The 17,780-nt window shown below is 42.7% G+C and overlaps 1 pseudogene; it reads right to left on the reverse strand.

Moving 5' to 3' along the window:
- Positions 1 to 11,908: 11,908 nt before the first annotated feature.
- LOC136169164 (serine/threonine-protein kinase RIO2 pseudogene) lies at positions 11,909 to 13,714 on the reverse strand (annotated as a pseudogene).
- Positions 13,715 to 17,780: the final 4,066 nt, after the last annotated feature.

The raw sequence follows: 17,780 nt of genomic DNA on the forward strand, positions 1-17,780 counted from the left end.
AGTCTGGAACCGTTTCCCCAGACCTCACCCTGAACCGCACGCGGCATCCAGCGATACTGGCCTAGTCTGGAACCGTTTCCCCAGACCTCACCATGAACCGCACGCGGCATCCAGCGATCCTGGCCTACTCTGGAACCGTTTCCCCAGACCTCACCCTGAACCGCACGCGGCATCCAGCGATCCTGGCCTAGTCTGGAACTGTTTCCCCAGACCTCCCCCTGAACCACATACGGCATCCAGCGATCCTGGCCTAGTCTGGAACCGTTTCCCCAGACCTCACCCTGAACCGCACGCGGCATCCAGCGATCCTGGCCTAGTCTGGAACCGTTTCCCCAGACCTCACCCTGAACCACACGCGGCATCCAGCGATCCTGGCCTAGTCTGGAACCGTTTCCCCAGACCTCACCCTGAACCGCACACGGCATCCAGCGATCCTGGCCTAGTCTGGAACCGTTTCCCCAGACCTCCCCCTGAACCGCACGCGGCATCCAGCGATCCTGGCCTAGTCTGGAACCGTTTCCCCAGACCTCCCCCTGAACCGCACACGGCATCCAGCGATCCTGGCCTAGTCTGGAACCGTTTCCCCAGACCTCACCCTGAACCGCACGCGGCATCCAGCGATCCTGGCCTAGTCTGGAACTGTTTCCCCATCGTTCGTCTTCCTCTGACTTTCCTGACCTTGACCGTTTGGAAGATGACAGGTCAGCTGTCTTTGGAGGGTTTCTCAACGTGGGTTCTGCAGATGTTGCTTTGTAGTTGGGTTCACGTTTTGTATTTCCAGTCGGGCCATCACAGCAGTTCTTCCGAAGGCCTCTTATCAGGTGGCACAGGATCTCGATTTGTCTCATGACGGATGATGCCTCTTCACTTTGGCCCATGGATGCGGTGTTATCTGCCGGATGTTTCCACTGCAAAGTTCTCTCTCCTGCAGTAAGCCTTTTATGGAGAAGAACTCTGAAATTATGTAATCACACTATTTTTAATCAAATTTTCACTTCTTTGTTTCTCTGATTTATAGTTTCCCGTTTCCTTTAATGTGTTATAGCCTTTCACCAGCGTTATTTATTCTGATGCACAAATCGTCCTCCATCTGTGAGTAGGAGCCCCTTTTTGCTTCTTTGTGACCTGTCACCATCAATCTCTGATCACTATCACTTCCTTTTCCGACTCAAGGTGTTTCAGGCTCATCTTGTACTTTGCCTAGCCCAGCCCTAGGATCAGCCACTTCTCCAGTAAGCCCTGGTCTCTTTTAGTGTCAGATGGCTTTTTCAGACCAAGATCTGGGTATCAGGATCATCATTGCTTCTGCACCTCACTGGACGAAGGCAGGCCATGTATGTGTGTATGCGCACACACACAAATGCACTGACATCTGTATTTCTGTATCTGTGTAAACAGAAAAACCACGGATTCACACTGACCTATCCAAATCCAATCAGTACCAGAGAGTTGATTCTACTTTTCTTCTGCTCCCCATTTGCAGCTCCCTTCCCCGAGAGGAAAAATATTTGGATTCCATACCATTGGTATATGCAGCTATCGCATCAGCCTCCCTGGATGTAAGGGGTCACCGGTCTCTGCCCGTACTGGGGACACCCTGCCATCTCTTCCTGGGCTCTGCTCTGACACGGCTGCTCCCGCGTGGACGCCACCCTCCCCCAGCTTGGCCCAGCGCCCTCCAGCAGACACCCCTCAACTGGGATCCCACCGCCCTTCTCTGCAGGGGCCCTCCACTCCTGGGGGCCCCCCCTTGGTTTGGTGTGCCCTGCTCAGCTGGAGATGACCCCCCTTCACTCCTGGGGGCCCCCCCTTGGTTTGGCGTGCCCTGCTCAGCGCTGAGATGCCTCTGCGCCTCCCCGGACGCCGCGCCCACGTGGGCCTCAGGGCTCCCCCCACCCCGGCGCCCGGACCTTCCTCATTCTGCACACACTGCAGTGCAGGGAGGAAAGAGGAAGACCGGAGCTTTCGAAGTTTTAAAGGAAACTTTTCGCGCTTTAAACAATCACTTCCGTGCTGAAAAGTGAGCCATTCTTTTTGACTGGAAAGAAAGAAAGAGAAGGAAGTTTTGAGGGTGTCCAGTAGTGGTCGGGTCCTCTCTCAGGCTTTTTGCTGAAGGTAATTGATGAAGGGATGATGGATGGCTTTAACGAGGCAATAGGTGCATCTGTGGCTCAGTGGTAGGGAACCCTCCTGCCAGGGCAGGAGACACAAGAGACCGGGGTTCGATCCCTGGGTCGGGAAGAACCCCTGGAGAAGGAAATGGCAACCTACTCCAGTACTCTTGCCTGGGAAACCCCATGGACAGAGGAGCCTGGGGGGCTACAGTCCAATAGGCAGTGAAGACTCAGACGGGACTGAGCATGCATTCCTAAAGAAGCAGATCCCAGCATAAAGTGCTTTTCCCCTTCACGGGCAAGGGAGACAACAGGCCTAGGCAACGACCATCCCCGGCCCAGCCTTGGGGGAGCCTCAACTCGCTTCTTCAGCTAACTGTACCTCACAGAGGAACGTGCAGAGGGCCTCCTGGCCCATGGCCCTGGCCTCCTGGGCTGCCCTGGCTGGCAGCTGGGCCCTCAAACATATTTTTCCTATGCTACAGGAGAGATCATGGTCTGGGAAGCTTCATAATTTACCTTCAAAGCTTTGAAAATAAATTTGGGCCTTGTATACAGCGTGCTACTTAATGGAACCCCTACTGTTTAGGAGAGAGGGTTTTTAGTGATTTGATTATTATTCATGAACTCTATGAAAATCCGGATGATCATTTTATCCTGGACAGGAATTACAAATGATGGTAAAGGAAAGCATGAATGTTCACACACACAGGAGGAGAGGGACACTTGTATTCATGCGCTGGGGGCCGTGGTTCAGCAGGACTGGGGCCTCCTGGACCCCAGCCTTCACACTGGGCCCTGCTCCTCGAGAGGACATCATGGAGCCCACCCAAGAAACAGCAGTGAGGAGAGAGTTCACGCAACAGCCCCGAATCCCCAGGAAAGGTCTCGTCGGTCTTAGAAAACATGCCTGCTCATGTTTTACATTTCTTGGAAAGACTGGGGAAATTCTTGCCCCTATGGAAGACACCTTCCCATTCTTAGGTGAAACCAACCTAGACAGCATATTAAAAAGCAGAGATTATTTTGCCAACAAAGGTCAGTCTAGTCAAAGCTGTGGTTTTTCCAGTAGTCATGTATGGATGTGAGAGTTGGACTATAAAGAAAGCTGAGCCCTGAAGAATTGATGCTTTACAACTATGGTGTTGGAGAAGACTCTTGAGAGTCCCTTGGACTGCAAGGAGATCCAACCAGTCTATCCTAAGGGAGATCAGTCCTGAATATTCATTGGAAGGACTGAAGCTGAAACTCAATATTTTGGTCACCTGATGTGAAGAGGTGACTCACTGGAAAAGACCCTGATGGTGGGAAAGATTGAGGGCAGGAGGAGAAGGGGACGACAGAGGATGAGATGGTTGGATGGCATCACCAACTCAATGGACATGGGTTTGGGTAAACTCTGGGAGTTGGTGATGGACAGGGAGGCCTGGCGTGCTGCGGTCCATGGGGTTGCAAAGAGTCAGACACGACTGAGCGACAGAACTGAACTGGATTGTTGTGATTGGGCAAAACCTCTGGCTCTCAGCTCCTGCCTTGCAGGAAAGTCGCTCTTGGGTGAGTCTCTCGAGGGCAAGCGTGCACCCTTCGCCAGAACAGTCGCCTGCCAGCAGTGCAGCGGCCGCTCCAGTCCTGCTCCTCTCGGGGGCTCCCTGCTGGGACGGGTGGGACAGCAGACTGACTGCATCCTTAGTCTGAGGCCTGGAAGCCGTGGGCTCACGACTGGGTACTTCTGGGCACTGTAGCCAAATAGAGAAATAAGGAATACTAAAACCGCTTGGCCAGCCTTAGGACCCGAGTCTTATGCTTTCTGTTTTCTTGAGATCAAGAGTCAAAGTGCAGTGTGTCTTCAGGGGTCAGTCCTAACTGTGGAAGGCGGGTCTCAAACCACTGGAGGGAAAGCAAACAGCAAACCTGTGCCAGGACAGCTTGCTTAGAAGACAATATTCCAGGGGAAAATTATTAAATTATAACTAAAAATTTCTAAAGAAAAGTCTGAGGGTAACAACACTGTGTTCACTGAGTCTTTAATCACACAAACACACACACACACGCTTGCACGGCCTAATTCCAGGGGATTCGTTTTGCTTTAAGAGATAATAGAGATCACAGAAATCCCTGTGTGCTTTTCCTTGAGGGTTTTTGCCTAAAAGATTATTTTGCTCTAAACTTTAGGGAGTATGAAGATCACCCAGGAATTTGCTTACAATGCAAATTCCATAGCTCTGTCCTCAAAGGCTGTTTTAAATGATACAAAAAGCATACTTTGAGAAACAACAAATTAGAGAAAAAGAGCTAGGGTGTCACAGGAGACAAGATGCTTGGTGTGACTCAGCCGTGACTCAGTCGTGACTCAGCCGTGACTCAGCCGTGACTCAGACTGCAGGTTGCTGGGAGAAAGGCAATGGCTGAGCCTCCCTTGGAGATAAAGCACTTAGTAAATTATATTAAAGTAATATTACTACAGTACATTCATTTTTTTCAAAAAGCAACAAGAAATATAACAATCCAATTATTATAACATATTATTTATTGTCACTTTATTCCCATTCTTTTTTCAGATTCAAATTTTCCTCAGTTATTACCACAAGATACACATGTATAAGATAGTGTTGCCTCCCCTCCTCTCTATTTTATTTCACAGAAGTCTGATTCCATGTCTCCAGCTGGCATCCCTGACACAGTGGCAGAGTGCTCCATCTCGGTTTATTAATTGGTTTAACGATGATTCACTGTATCATGTCCTTCTTACATTCAGTGAACATGTAGTTTGCTTCCAGTTTTGCCATGTTGAATACCTCCATTCCTATAGCCCTTGACATTTTGAATTAATGCCCTTCTTTCTGGGCGTCTTGATTTTTAACCAGTGAATACACCTCTCCCATCATCTTCCCCTCAGGTTCAGCCTGTGGGCCTTCAGAGCACAGCGGCTGAGGGCTAGGAAGCCAAGAACTTTCAAAATCTACTGAAGGACATTAAGAAGGAAAGGGGTTTCTTTCTGTGCTATTGTCCAAGTCTCTGAAGCAATCATAGAAACAAAACAAAAAAATTCCAGGCATCTTGCGGGGCTCAGAGAAGAGCTTATAAGCTTTTGGGAATGGAAAGGAAGGAGAAAAATGAAACATAAAGTGCAACCTGAGGAGGTGGCTTAAGATGGCAATTCACCAAGATCCTGAACTCACCTCCTCCCACGGACATACCGAATCTACAGCTACGCATGCAACAATTTCCTCTGAAAAAGGTCTGAAAACTAGCTGAGCAACTCCTACACGTGTGGAAAATGAGAAAAAGGCCACACTGAACTGGGTCAGAGAGACTGAGACAACAAACTCACCATGAGGTGAGACACGCCAGAATACCTGTTCTGGTGGCCAGTAGGGCTAAACCACTGCAGTTCCACAGGCCGCATATTTGCATAATATATTTGCATACTTTAAAGTTGCTGCCTGAAGGTGTGGCATCCAATCAACCTGAATCTAGGTGCTGTGATTCCACCTCTCGGGACCCTGACAGGTCTTGGAACACCTTCAAAAGCTGAGATCTAGTAAAAAACAGTAGTAGATGGTCTACTTGGACCATCTCAAAGGCTCAAGGAACAACCAAGAGCTGGGACAAGATTGAATAAGGTCCACCTCTGACACAAAGCCACTCCATCATGACTGGGAAAGGCGGCAGTTTCATCTGCTACACAGAAGCAAACACAGAGAGACAAGAAAATGAGAAAGCACAGGAATGTGTTCCAGAGGAGGAGTAAGATAAGATCTCAGGGGAAAAAATTAAAAGGAGCAAGCCATCTGCCTGATAGAGAGTTCTAAGTCATGGTCATAAAATTGTTCGCTAAACTTGAAACAAGAGTGGATGAACACAGTGAGAACTTCAACTGAGAGACAGAAAATGCATGAAAGTACCAAACAGACATCATAGACCTGAAGAATACAGTAACGGGGCTGAGAGACACAACAGAGAAGGGTTCAGCAGAAGAGCAGATGAGGCAGAACGAAGGATTGGTCAACTTGAAGACAGGCAATGGAACTCCCCCATTCAGAACAGCAAAGAAATTTTAAAAAGTGAAGATAACTTAAGGGATTTATGGAACAACATCAAGCAGATGCTGCTGGAACAACATCAGACATTTGCTTTATAGGACTCCCAGAAAGAGAAGAGAGAAAGGTGTAAAAAAATCACCTGAAGAAATAGTGGCTAAAGAGCTCCCTAATCTGGGGAAGGAAACAGACATCCAGATCCAGAAAGCCTAGAGACCCAAATAAGACGAACCCAAAGAGGCCCAAGACACATTATATTTAACATGTCAAAGCTTAAAGACAAGAAGAGAATCTTAAAGCTGCAAGATGAAAGCAGCTTGTTATGGGCAAGGGAATTCCCATAAGACTATTAGCAGATTTTTCAGCAGAAACTTTTCAGGCCAGAGGCATAATATTAATATATTTAAAGGGCTAAAAGGAAAACAGTCCCAACCAAGAATACTCTGTCTTGCAAAGTTATTATTCAGAACTGAAGGCCAGATAAACGGTTTCAGATAAGCAAAAGTTCATCCTCACTAAACTGATCTTAAAAGAAATGTTAAAGTACTTCTCTAAGCTGAGAAGAAATTAATAACAAGAAAACCTGTGAGAGTATAAATCTGACTGGTAAGAGTAAATATATAGTGAAGGTAGTAGATTAATCACTAATAAAGCTAGTATAAAAATTAAAGACAAAGTGACAAAAATAACTAAAACTATGACTTCCCCGGTGGCTCAGTGATAAAGAGTCCGTCTGTAATGCAGGAGCTGCAGGTTTGATCCCTGGGCCCGGAAGACCCCCTGGAGGGGGGCATGGCAACTTACTCCAGTATTCTGCCTGGAGAATTCCATGGACAGAGGAGACTGTCGGGCTATAGGCCATAGAGTCACAAAGAGTTGGACACAACTGAAGTGATAGCATACATGCACACACAATAGTTATTTAAGGGATATATAAAATGGTAAAAAAAAATTGACATCAAAAATACAAAATGTGGTAGGGGAAGAGAACAATGTAGAGCTTTAGAACATGTTCAAACTTAAGTTGTTACCAACTTAAAATATTCCGTTATAAATACAGGTTGTTATATGTAAGCCTCATGGTAACAAAAAGCAAAAATATATAGTAAGTGCATAAAACAGAATGAGAAAGGAAGCTAAGCATAGCACTAAAGAGAGTCCTCAAACCGAAGAGGAAGAGAGCAAGGTAAGAATAAAGGGCCAGAGAGGAGCCGCAACACAACCAGAAAACAACCTTAACCCCAAGTGTCAATAATTGCATTTTAAAATGCATTACCTTTTTCAATCAAAAGACATAGAGTGGTGCATAGATTTAAAAAATAAAACCCATCTATATGCTGCCTATAAGAGACTCATATCAAATGTAAGGACATACACAGACTAAAAGTGAAGAGATAGAAAAAGATATTCCATGAAAATGGAAAACAACGTAAAGCTGAGGCAGCATACTTATATTTAACAAAATAGACTTTGAAACAAAGACTGTAATCACAGACAAAGGTGGGCATCACGTATTATAAAGGGGTTAAGCCAACAATGATTGACATTTAAAAATATTTGAAAATGATATGACATTTGAAAATATTTATGCCTCCAACATAGGAGCACTTAAATATATAAAGCAAATATTAATAGACCTAAAAGGAGAAATAGACAGCAATACAATAATAGTAAGGGACTTTAACACCCTACTTACATCAATGAATAGGTATCAGCCTTAAATGATACAGTAGACTTACTAGATATATACAGAACATTTCATCCAAAAGAAGCAGAATACACATTCTTCTCAAGTGCACATGAGACATTCTCCAGGATAGAGCATACTCGTGGTCACAAAACAAATCTTAATATATTTAAGAAGAGTAAAATCATAGCAAACATCTTTTCTGATCACAATGATATGACACCAGAAATCAAACAAGACAAACTGGAAATTCCACAAACATGTGGAGATTAAACAACATGATACTGAGCAACTAGTGTGTCAAAGAAGAAATCAAAAGAGAGATCAAAAAACACCTTCAGAAAAATGAAAACAGAAACACAACATAACAAAATTTGTGGGATGCAGCAAAAGCAGTTCTAAAAGAGTTCATACTGGTAAGTATGCACCTCAAAAATAAAAATAATCCCAAACAAACTTCACATCTCAAGTAACCAGGGAAAAAAACAAAAAAGAACAAAATAGTAGAAAGAAGGAAATAACAGTGAAAATAAGTGAAATAAGGACTAAATAGAGAAAAGAAAAGATGAATTAAATTAAGAACTGGTTCTTTGAAAGATACAAAAATTTAGCTGGACTCATCCAAAAAAAAGACAGGATTCAAATAAAGTCACATATGAAACAAGAGATGTTACAACAGACACCACAGATATACACAGGATCATAAACAAATATCTACAAGTAATTATATGTCAACAGATTTGACAACATAGAAGAAATGGACAACTTCACAGAAACATGTAATCTTCCAAGACTGAATTATGAAAAAATGGAAAACCTAAACAGAATAATTCAGTTCAGTCACTCAGTCGTGTCTGACTCTTTGCGACCCCATGGACTGCAGCACACCAGGCCTCCCTGTCCATCACCAACTCCGGAGTTTGCTCAAATTCATGTCCATTGAGTCAGTGATGCCATCCAGCCATCTCATCCTCTGTTATCCCTTCTCCTGCCCCCAATCCCTCCCAGCATCAGAGTCTTTTCCAATGAGTCAGCTCTTCGCATGGCGGGGGGGGGGGGGGGGGGGGGGCGGGGGGCGGGCAAAGTATTGGAGTTTCAGCTTCAGCTTCAGTCCTTCCAATGAACACCCAGGACTGCTCTCCTTTGGGATGAACTGGTTGGATCTCCTTGCAGTCCAAGGGACTCTCAAGAGTCTTCTCCAACATCACAGTTCAAAAGCATCAATTCTTCAGCACTCAGCTCTCTTCACTGTCCAATTCTCACATCCATACATGATCACTGGAAAAACCATAGCTTTGACTAGACAGACCTTTGGCAAAGTAATGTCTCTGCTTTTTAACATGCTGTCTAGGTTGGTCACAGCTTTCCTTCCAAGGAGTAAACGATTTTTAATTTCATGACTGCAATCACCATCTGCAGTGATTTTGGAGCTCAGAAAAATAAAGTCAGCCACTGTTTCCACTGTTTCCCCATCTATTTGACATGAAGTGATGTGACCGGATGCCATGATCTTAGTTTTCTGAATGTTGAGCTTTAAGACAACTTTTTCACTCTCTTCTTTCACTTTCATCAAGAGGCTCTTTAGTTCTTCTTCACTTTCTGCCATAAGGGTGGTGTCATCTGCATATCTGAGGTTATTGATATTTCTCCCTGCAATCTTGATTCCAGCTTGTGCTTCATCCAGCCCAGAGCTTCTCGTGATATACTTTGCATATAAGTTAAATAAGCAGGGTGACAATATACAACCTTGATGTACTCCTTTCCTGATTTGGAACCAGTCCGATGTTTTAAGTCTGGTTCTAACTGTTGCTTCTTGACCTACATACAGATTTCTCAGGAGGCAAGTTAGGTGGTCTGGTACTCCCATTTGTTGAAGAATTTTCCACAGTTTATTGTGATCCACACAGTCAAAGGTTTTAGCGAAGTCAATGAAGCAGAAATAGATGCTTTCTGGAATTCCCTTGCTTGTTCTATGATCCAATGCATGTTGGCAATTTCACCTCTAGTTCCTCTGCCTTTTCTAAATCCAGCTTGAACATCTGGAAGTTCTTGGCTCACAAATTGTTGAAGCCTCACTTGGAGAATTTTGAACATTATTTTGCTAGTGTATGATATGAGTGCAATTGTATAGTAGTTTGAACATTCTTTGGCATTGCCTTTCTTTGGGATTGGAATGAAAACTGACCTTTTCCAGTCCTGTGGCCACTGCTTAGTTTTCCAGATTTGCTGGCATATTGAGTGCAGCACTTTCACAGCATCATCTTTTGGGACTTGAAATAGTTTAGCTGGAATTCTATCACCTCCACTAGCTTTGTTTGTAGTGATGCTTCCTAAGGCCCACTTGACTTCACACTCAAGCATGTCTGGCTCTAGGTGAGTGATCACACCATCATGGTTACCTGGGTCATTAGGCCCTTTTTTGTACAGTTCTTCTGTGTATTCTTGCCACCTCTTCTTATTATATTCTGCTTCGGTTAGGTTCATAGCCTTTATGTCCTTTATTGTGACCATTTTTGAGTGAAATGTTCCCTTGGTATCTCTAATTTTCTAGAAGAGATCTCCAGCCTTTCCAGTTCTACTGTTTTTCTCTATTCCTTTGCATTGATCACTGAGGAAGGCTTTCTTATCTCTCCTTGGTGTGCTTGGTAACTCTGCATTCAGATGGGTATATCTTTCCTCTTCTCCTTTACTTTTCACTTCTCTTCTCTTCTCAGCGATTTGTAAGACCTCCTAAGCCAAGCATTTTGACTTTTTCCATTTCTTATTCCTGGGATGGTTTTGATCACTGCCTCCAGTTCAGTGTTATGCACCTCCATCCATAGTTCTTTAGGCACTGTATCAGATCTAATCCCTTGAATCTATTTGTTACTTCCACTGTATAATCATAAAGGATTTGATTTAAGTTATACCTGAATGGTCTCATGGTTTTTCCCTACTTTCTTCAATTTAAGTCTGAATTTGGCAATAGGAGTTCATGATCTGAGCCACAGTCAGCTCCTGGTCCTGTTTTTGCTGACTGCATAGAGCTTCTCCATCTTTGACTGCAAAGAATATGATCAATCTGATTTCAGTATTGACCATCTGGTGATGTCCATGTGTAGCGTCTTCTCTTGTGTTGTTGGAAAAGGGTGTTTGCTATGACCAGTGCGTTCTCTTGGCAAAACTCTATTAGCCTTTGCTCTGCTTCATTCTATATGCCAAGGCCAAATTTTCCTGTTATTCCAGGTATTTCTTGACTTCCTACTTTTTGCATTCCAGGCCCCTATGATGAAAAGGATATCTTTATTTGGGTGTTAGTTCTAGAAGGTCTTCTAGGTCTTCATAGAACCGTTCAACTTCAGCTTCTTCAGCATTACTTGTTGGGGCATAGACTTGGATTACCGTGATATTGAATGGTTTGCCTTGGAAACAAACAGAGATCATTCTGTTGCTTTTGAGATTGCACCCAAGTACTGCATTTTGGACTCTTTTGTTGACTATGATGGCCACTCCATTTCTTCTAAGGGAATCTTGCCCACAGTAGTAGATATGATGGTCATCTGAGTTAAATTCACCCATTCCAGTCCATCTTAGTTCACTGATTCCCAAAACATCCATGGTCACTCTTGCCATTTCCTGTTTGACCGCTTGCAATTTACCTTGATTCATGGACCTAACATTCCAGGTTCTTATGCACTATTGTTCTTTACAGCATCGGACTTTACTTCCATCACCAGTCACATCCACAACTGGGCATCGGTTTGGTTTTGGCTCAGCCTCTTCATTCTTTCTGTAGTTGTTTCTCCGTTCTTCTTCAGTAGCATATTGGGCACATATCCACCTGGGGAGTTCATCTTTTGGTGACAAACAAAATAATTACTAGCAATAAAATTGAATTGATAATTGAAAACCATCCAACAAACCAAAGTCCTGAGCCTGATGGCTTCACTGGAGACTCCTACCAAACATTCATAGAATGAATACCAATCCTTCTCAAATTCTTTCAAGAAACAAACAAACAACAACAACAAAAAAGAAAACACTTTCTTTTTTTTTTTTTTTTCGAGAAAAGAGGGTTTATTTACCTATTTATATATCTGCCTTGGTCCAAAAAATACTATAGGTGGCTTTAAAAGGGATCAGAGTAACTTTGTGCAATACAGTCAAGGGCTTAAATACATTACTCTCCCCCAAAGCTAGCTGGTTCCAAACTTGATTTAATATTTTGCATGTTTTCTCGCCGTTGCTTGGTGAATATATTCGCTTCTCCCTTCTGTAACCGTCGTCTCACAGCTGATTTTTGTTGTTTTGTCAACTGACGTTTCACCTTCTGTTTCACCAATTCCGGAGGAATTGTTGAACAGCTTAAAACACTGCCCACAGAAGCGACACTCAGAGTTCTTGTTCTATGTCGATTAGTATCCTCCATATTTTCTTCATCTCTGAAAGGCCTGAATTCTTTGTTCAACGATGACAAGGCAATCAGATGAGGGCACTCATCTTCAGCCTCCTCAGGGCCCACGAGGATTCCACCTTGACCTGTCTTACCATCTTGTCTGCCGTCATGTTCACGTCTGCTGTTCTCCCCAGAAAATTCAGTTACAGACCTGTTTTCAACAACCTGCCCTTCTATTTCTTCTAAAGTTTGACTGAATTCAGGCATTTCGAAATTGTGGGCATCAGCATTGTCCTCTGACAAACTACCTTCCTTTATTTGCTCAAGGTTTTCAAATGATCTGCAACAGCAGTCAACTGATTCACCTACAGAGTTCCGTCCACTTTCATTTTCTGATCTACAATCCTTGGCTCTTTCTGACATCTCTTCATCAGAAAGTGAGAATTCAGATCTCTCCTCTGTTTCAATATTTTTATCATCTGGACCTGATGGATAAAGTAGTTCATCATCTGCCTGCATCTCCTTTGTGTAGCCACTGGCAAAAACCTCTATGTCAAGAGAGTCCTCCCTCCTTATATCACTAAAGGTTGGGAAAAGCTCACTTTCATAGCTGAAACGTTTCATGAAGAAATCTCTAATGCATTTCACATCTCTGTCAAAATACCATTCAGCATTGGGATGAGAAATTGAAACCATTTGTGGAAAATCGATCATGGTAATGTGGTCATCTTTATCCAAAATTAGATTGAATTCATTGAAATCTCCATGAATCAGTCCATGATTTGCAAGTCTAACAATTAGTTCCATAGCTTCATCATATACTGATGCAGGATCTTCAACATGGTGTATTTGACATAGAGGATAGCCATTTATGAGTTCCATGACCACTGCCTGGCGATTATAATCAATTGGCTTTGGAACTGGAAATTTCCTTTCATACAATGCCTTCATATAAGCAAATTCTTTCATGGCAGAGAGACGAGATAAATAAAGCCAAGACATGTTATGTCTGTGTTTATGGTAATCACGCTTGTTTTTCAGATTTCGAAAGGAGGTTCTTCCCAGTCTGTGAAGCTTTAATGCAAACTGCTGCCCTTCTTCATTTGCAACAATGTAAATATCAGATTCTTTGCCAACACCCATCTGGTTTCCAACAGACTCAACCACCTGTCTAGAAGACAATGTTTTCAAAGCTAGGTAATCATAGCCTGCATTTGTCAACCGATAGCCCTGGACAGTTTTGGTTCGCTCCCAAGCTATGAGTTTATGTTTTACTAGTTCTCTTAAGACTTTATTACAACCACCATGTTTAAGGCTGGCTATAGAAGCAACCAAACTGCAGGGAACAATTTCATGGTTCTTCATGCCCATTTCAACCGCTGTCAGGACCCTGAAGTCATCCCGGCTCATGTAACGCAACTTGGCCACATTCACCTTCCCCATGGCGGACCGGAACTCAGACAAACCTGGATGACCAGGAGCCAAGAAAACACTTTCAAACTCATTTGATAATGCCAGCATTAGCCTGATACCAAAACCAGGAAAGAACACGAAAGAGAAAATTATCGCCAATATCACTAATAAACATAGATTAAAATATCTTCAATAAAATATTAACAAATTAAATTCAACAGTTCACTAAAAGAGTCATACACCATGATCAAATTAAATTCAACAGTTCACTAAAAGAGTCATACACCATGATCAAATGAAGAAAACACTTTCAAACTCATTTGATAATGCCAGCATTAGCCTGATACCAAAACCAGGAAAGAACACGAAAGAGAAAATTATCGCCAATATCACTAATGAACATAGATTAAAATATCTTCAATAAAATATTAACAAATTAAATTCAACAGTTCACTAAAAGAGTCATACACCATGATCAAATGATATTTATTCCAGGGATAGAAGAAGGATATAACATTGATAAATCAATCAACATGATAAACCATATTAACACAATGAAGTACAAACACCCATATTATCATCTCAGTACATGCAGAAAAAGCATGTGAAAAAGTTCAATATCGACTTATGATAAAAAGTCTCAACAAAGTGGGTATAGAAGGAATGTATCTCAACATAATAAAGGCCATAAATGACAAGTCCATAGCTAACATGATAGTCAACGTTGAAAACCCGCAAGCTTTTCCTCTAAGATCGGAAATAAGACAAGGATGCCCTTTCTTGCCACTTTTATTCACCATAGTACTGAAAGTCCTAGCCAGAGCATTTAGGCAAAAATAAATAAATAAATAAAGCCATCCAAATCAGAAAGGAAAAATTAAAACTGTCATTATTGGTAGATTACATGATAATATATATAGAAAATCCTATTAGACTTCTATATATAGAAAATCCTATTAGACCAAAAAAACTGCTTGAACTAATCAATGAATATAGTACAGTTGAAGGATAGAAAAGCAATATACAGAAATCTGCTGTGCTTCTATAATCTAATAATAAACTATCAGAAAGAAAAATGGAGGAAATAATCCCACCTAGAATTGCATCAAAAAGAGTAAATGACTAGAAATAAATTTAACCAAGGAGGTGAGAGGTCTGTACACTAAAAAGTATGACATTGATGAAAAAAATTGAAAAAGACACAAATAAATGAAAAGACATTTATGCTCATAAGAATTAACAATGTTAAATGTCCATACTACTCAATGAAATCTAGAGATCCAATAGCAAACTCTGAATAAATTCCAATGACATTTTTCATAGAAATAGAACAAACAATACTAAAATTTGTATGGAACCACAAAAGACCCTGAATAGCTATAATAATCTTAAGGAAAGCGAAGGAGGCAGCATATGCTCCTTAATTTCAAACCATATTACAAAGCTGTAGCAATCAAAATAGTACTTGGGGCATCCCTGGAGGCTCAGTGGTAAAGAATCTGCCTGTCCGTGCAGGAGACACGGGTTCAGTCCCGGGTTCGGGAGGATTCCACCTGCTGTGGAGCAACTAAACGTGTGCAGCCCAACTCCTGAGCCTGTGCTGCGGAGCCTGGATGTGCAGCTCCTGAAGACCCGGAGCCCTCGAGCCCGCGCTCCACAACCAGAGCCGCCCTGCAGCGAGGTGCTCATGCACAGCAGCTAGAGAGCAGCCCTCACTTGCCGCAGGAGAGAAAAACCTGCACGCAGCAACAGAGGCCCAACACAGCCATGATAAACATAAAATAAAATAAAATAAAATAAAATAAAAACTGTGTCTGGTAGGCATACAAGCACATAAATAGGTCGACGGAACAGAATAGAGCCCGGAAACAAAACCATGCATATATGATCAATAAATTTACTATAAAAGAGTCAAACAGATACGGTTGGGAAAGGACGGTCTCTTCAATAAATGGTGTTGGGAACACAGGACAGCCACATGCAAAAGGATGAAACTGGACCATCAGATGACACTATGTACGTGTGCGTGCTAAGTCACTTCAGTCGTGTCTGACTCTGTGACCCCATGAACTGCAGCACGCCAGGCCACCATGTCCATCACTAACTCCCAGAGTCCATCCAAACCCATGTCCATTGAATCGGTGATGCCATCCAACCATCTCATCCTCTGTGTCCCCTTCTCCTCCTGCCCTCAATCCCTCCCAGCATCAGGGTCTTTTCAAATGAGTCAACTCTTCGCATAAGGTGGCCAAAGTACTGGAGTTTCAGCTTCAACATCAATCCCTCCAATGAACACCCAGGACTAATCTCCTTTAGGATAAACTAGTTGGATCTCCTTGCAGTCTAAGCGACTCTCAAGAGTCTTCTCCAACACCACAGTTCAAAAGCATGTATGTGTGCATGCTAAGTCATGTCTGACTCTGTGACCCCATGGGCTATAGCCTGCGAGGCTCCTCTGTCTGTGGGATTCTCCAGGCAAGAATACTGGAGTGGGTTGCCGTTCCCTTCTCCAGGGGATCCTTCCAACCCAGGGACTGAATCCATGTCTCTTACTTCACCTGCATTGGCAGCGGGTTCTTTACCACTAGCGCCACCTTCACTATACACAAAAATGAACTCAAAATGGATTTAAAGACTTGAGTGTAAGAACTGAAACCATAAAACTCTTAGAAGAAACATAAGTGGTAAGCTCCTTGACTCAGTTTTAGCCATGATTTCTTTGGATCTGACTCCAAAAGCAGAAATAGACAAGTGGGATTACATCAAATCCCAAATCCTCTGCACAAAGGAAATCATCAACAAAATGAAAAGACAATGTACTGAATGGGAGAAAATACTTATAAACCTTAATAGTTCTCATCATAAGGAATAAAATTTGTAACTATGTATGATGATGGATATTAGCTAGACTTAGAGTGGTGATCACTTTGCAATATATACCAATAGTGAGTCCTTATCTTGTATACCTGAAACTAACATAATATGTCAATTATACCTCAACAGTAAAAAAAGAAAAAAGTAACCTGAAAGCTTATAAAATGATACTATTTAACATTCGTTGTTGTTTTTAGTCACTCCGTGTGTTCAACTCTTTGTGAGTTGAACTCGCAAGGGACTGTAGTCCGCCAGGCTCCTCTGTCCACGGGATTTCCCAAGCAAGAATACTGGAGTGGGTTGCTGTGCCCTCCTCCAGGGAATCTTCCCGACCCAGGGATTGAACCTGCATTGGCAGGCAGTCTTTACTGCTTAGCCATCAGGGAAGCCAAACCTAGAATGCTTACTACTGGGGACTTTGAAAGTGTTTGAATAAATAGCACCCATTGTCCTTGATCAAATTCTAAAGAAACTGAGGAATAAGACCAAAGGGTGGCAGATAGTGGTCAAAACAGTACCTTTGTTACTAATAAAGGTAAGATGGGAGAATGGCTTTATTCTTTGAGCAAATGCTTCTCTCCAAGGCATTTCCTAAGGCATGCAAGTCTCTGAAAATACCTTTGTTGGACCCTTGTCTATATAAATAACTAATTAAAAATACATTATAAAACTCAAGGGCCCATGTGAGGTATTGTGATTCATCAATCACAATTTAGCACCAATAATGAGATAAGAAGGTGTACTTACATATTTGTTTATGATCCAACAGCACATGTGAATGTTTTTCATGCTATGCAGGAACGATTTCTTCCTGTCCAGATCCAGGAACCATTTATTCATGCTGTTCATTATATGCAATGTTCCTGGCTAATTTCACAGTTCCCACCATGAGGAAATGTTAGTAATAGCATAACTCACGATGCCACAGCTATCAGAGCCTGTCTGCATTGACACAGCATAGGTCTTCTTGCCTCTGCAGGCTCCTCCTTCCATTTACTTAATGCTGGCTACATCATTACTCCTGATGCTGCTGGACTGTGGACACCAGCTTCCAATGGCTCCATCAAAGGTTGCTTTTGTGCTGCACGGATGACGATCACACCTGCAGGTCCTATCCAGAGTAGGCAGGAAAGTGTGAACAAAAATTCATCCTCTAGATATGTGAAATGTACTGTTCTGAATTTTACGGTATAAACAGAACAGCGCATCTTCCAACTGGCATCCTCTCTAAACTCCTGAGGCTGCAATCACTTCATTCCTAGAACTGGTCTCTTTCC

This window comes from Muntiacus reevesi, chromosome 1 (assembly GCF_963930625.1).
Source record: "Muntiacus reevesi chromosome 1, mMunRee1.1, whole genome shotgun sequence".
NCBI classification, from domain to species: domain Eukaryota; kingdom Metazoa; phylum Chordata; class Mammalia; order Artiodactyla; family Cervidae; genus Muntiacus; species Muntiacus reevesi.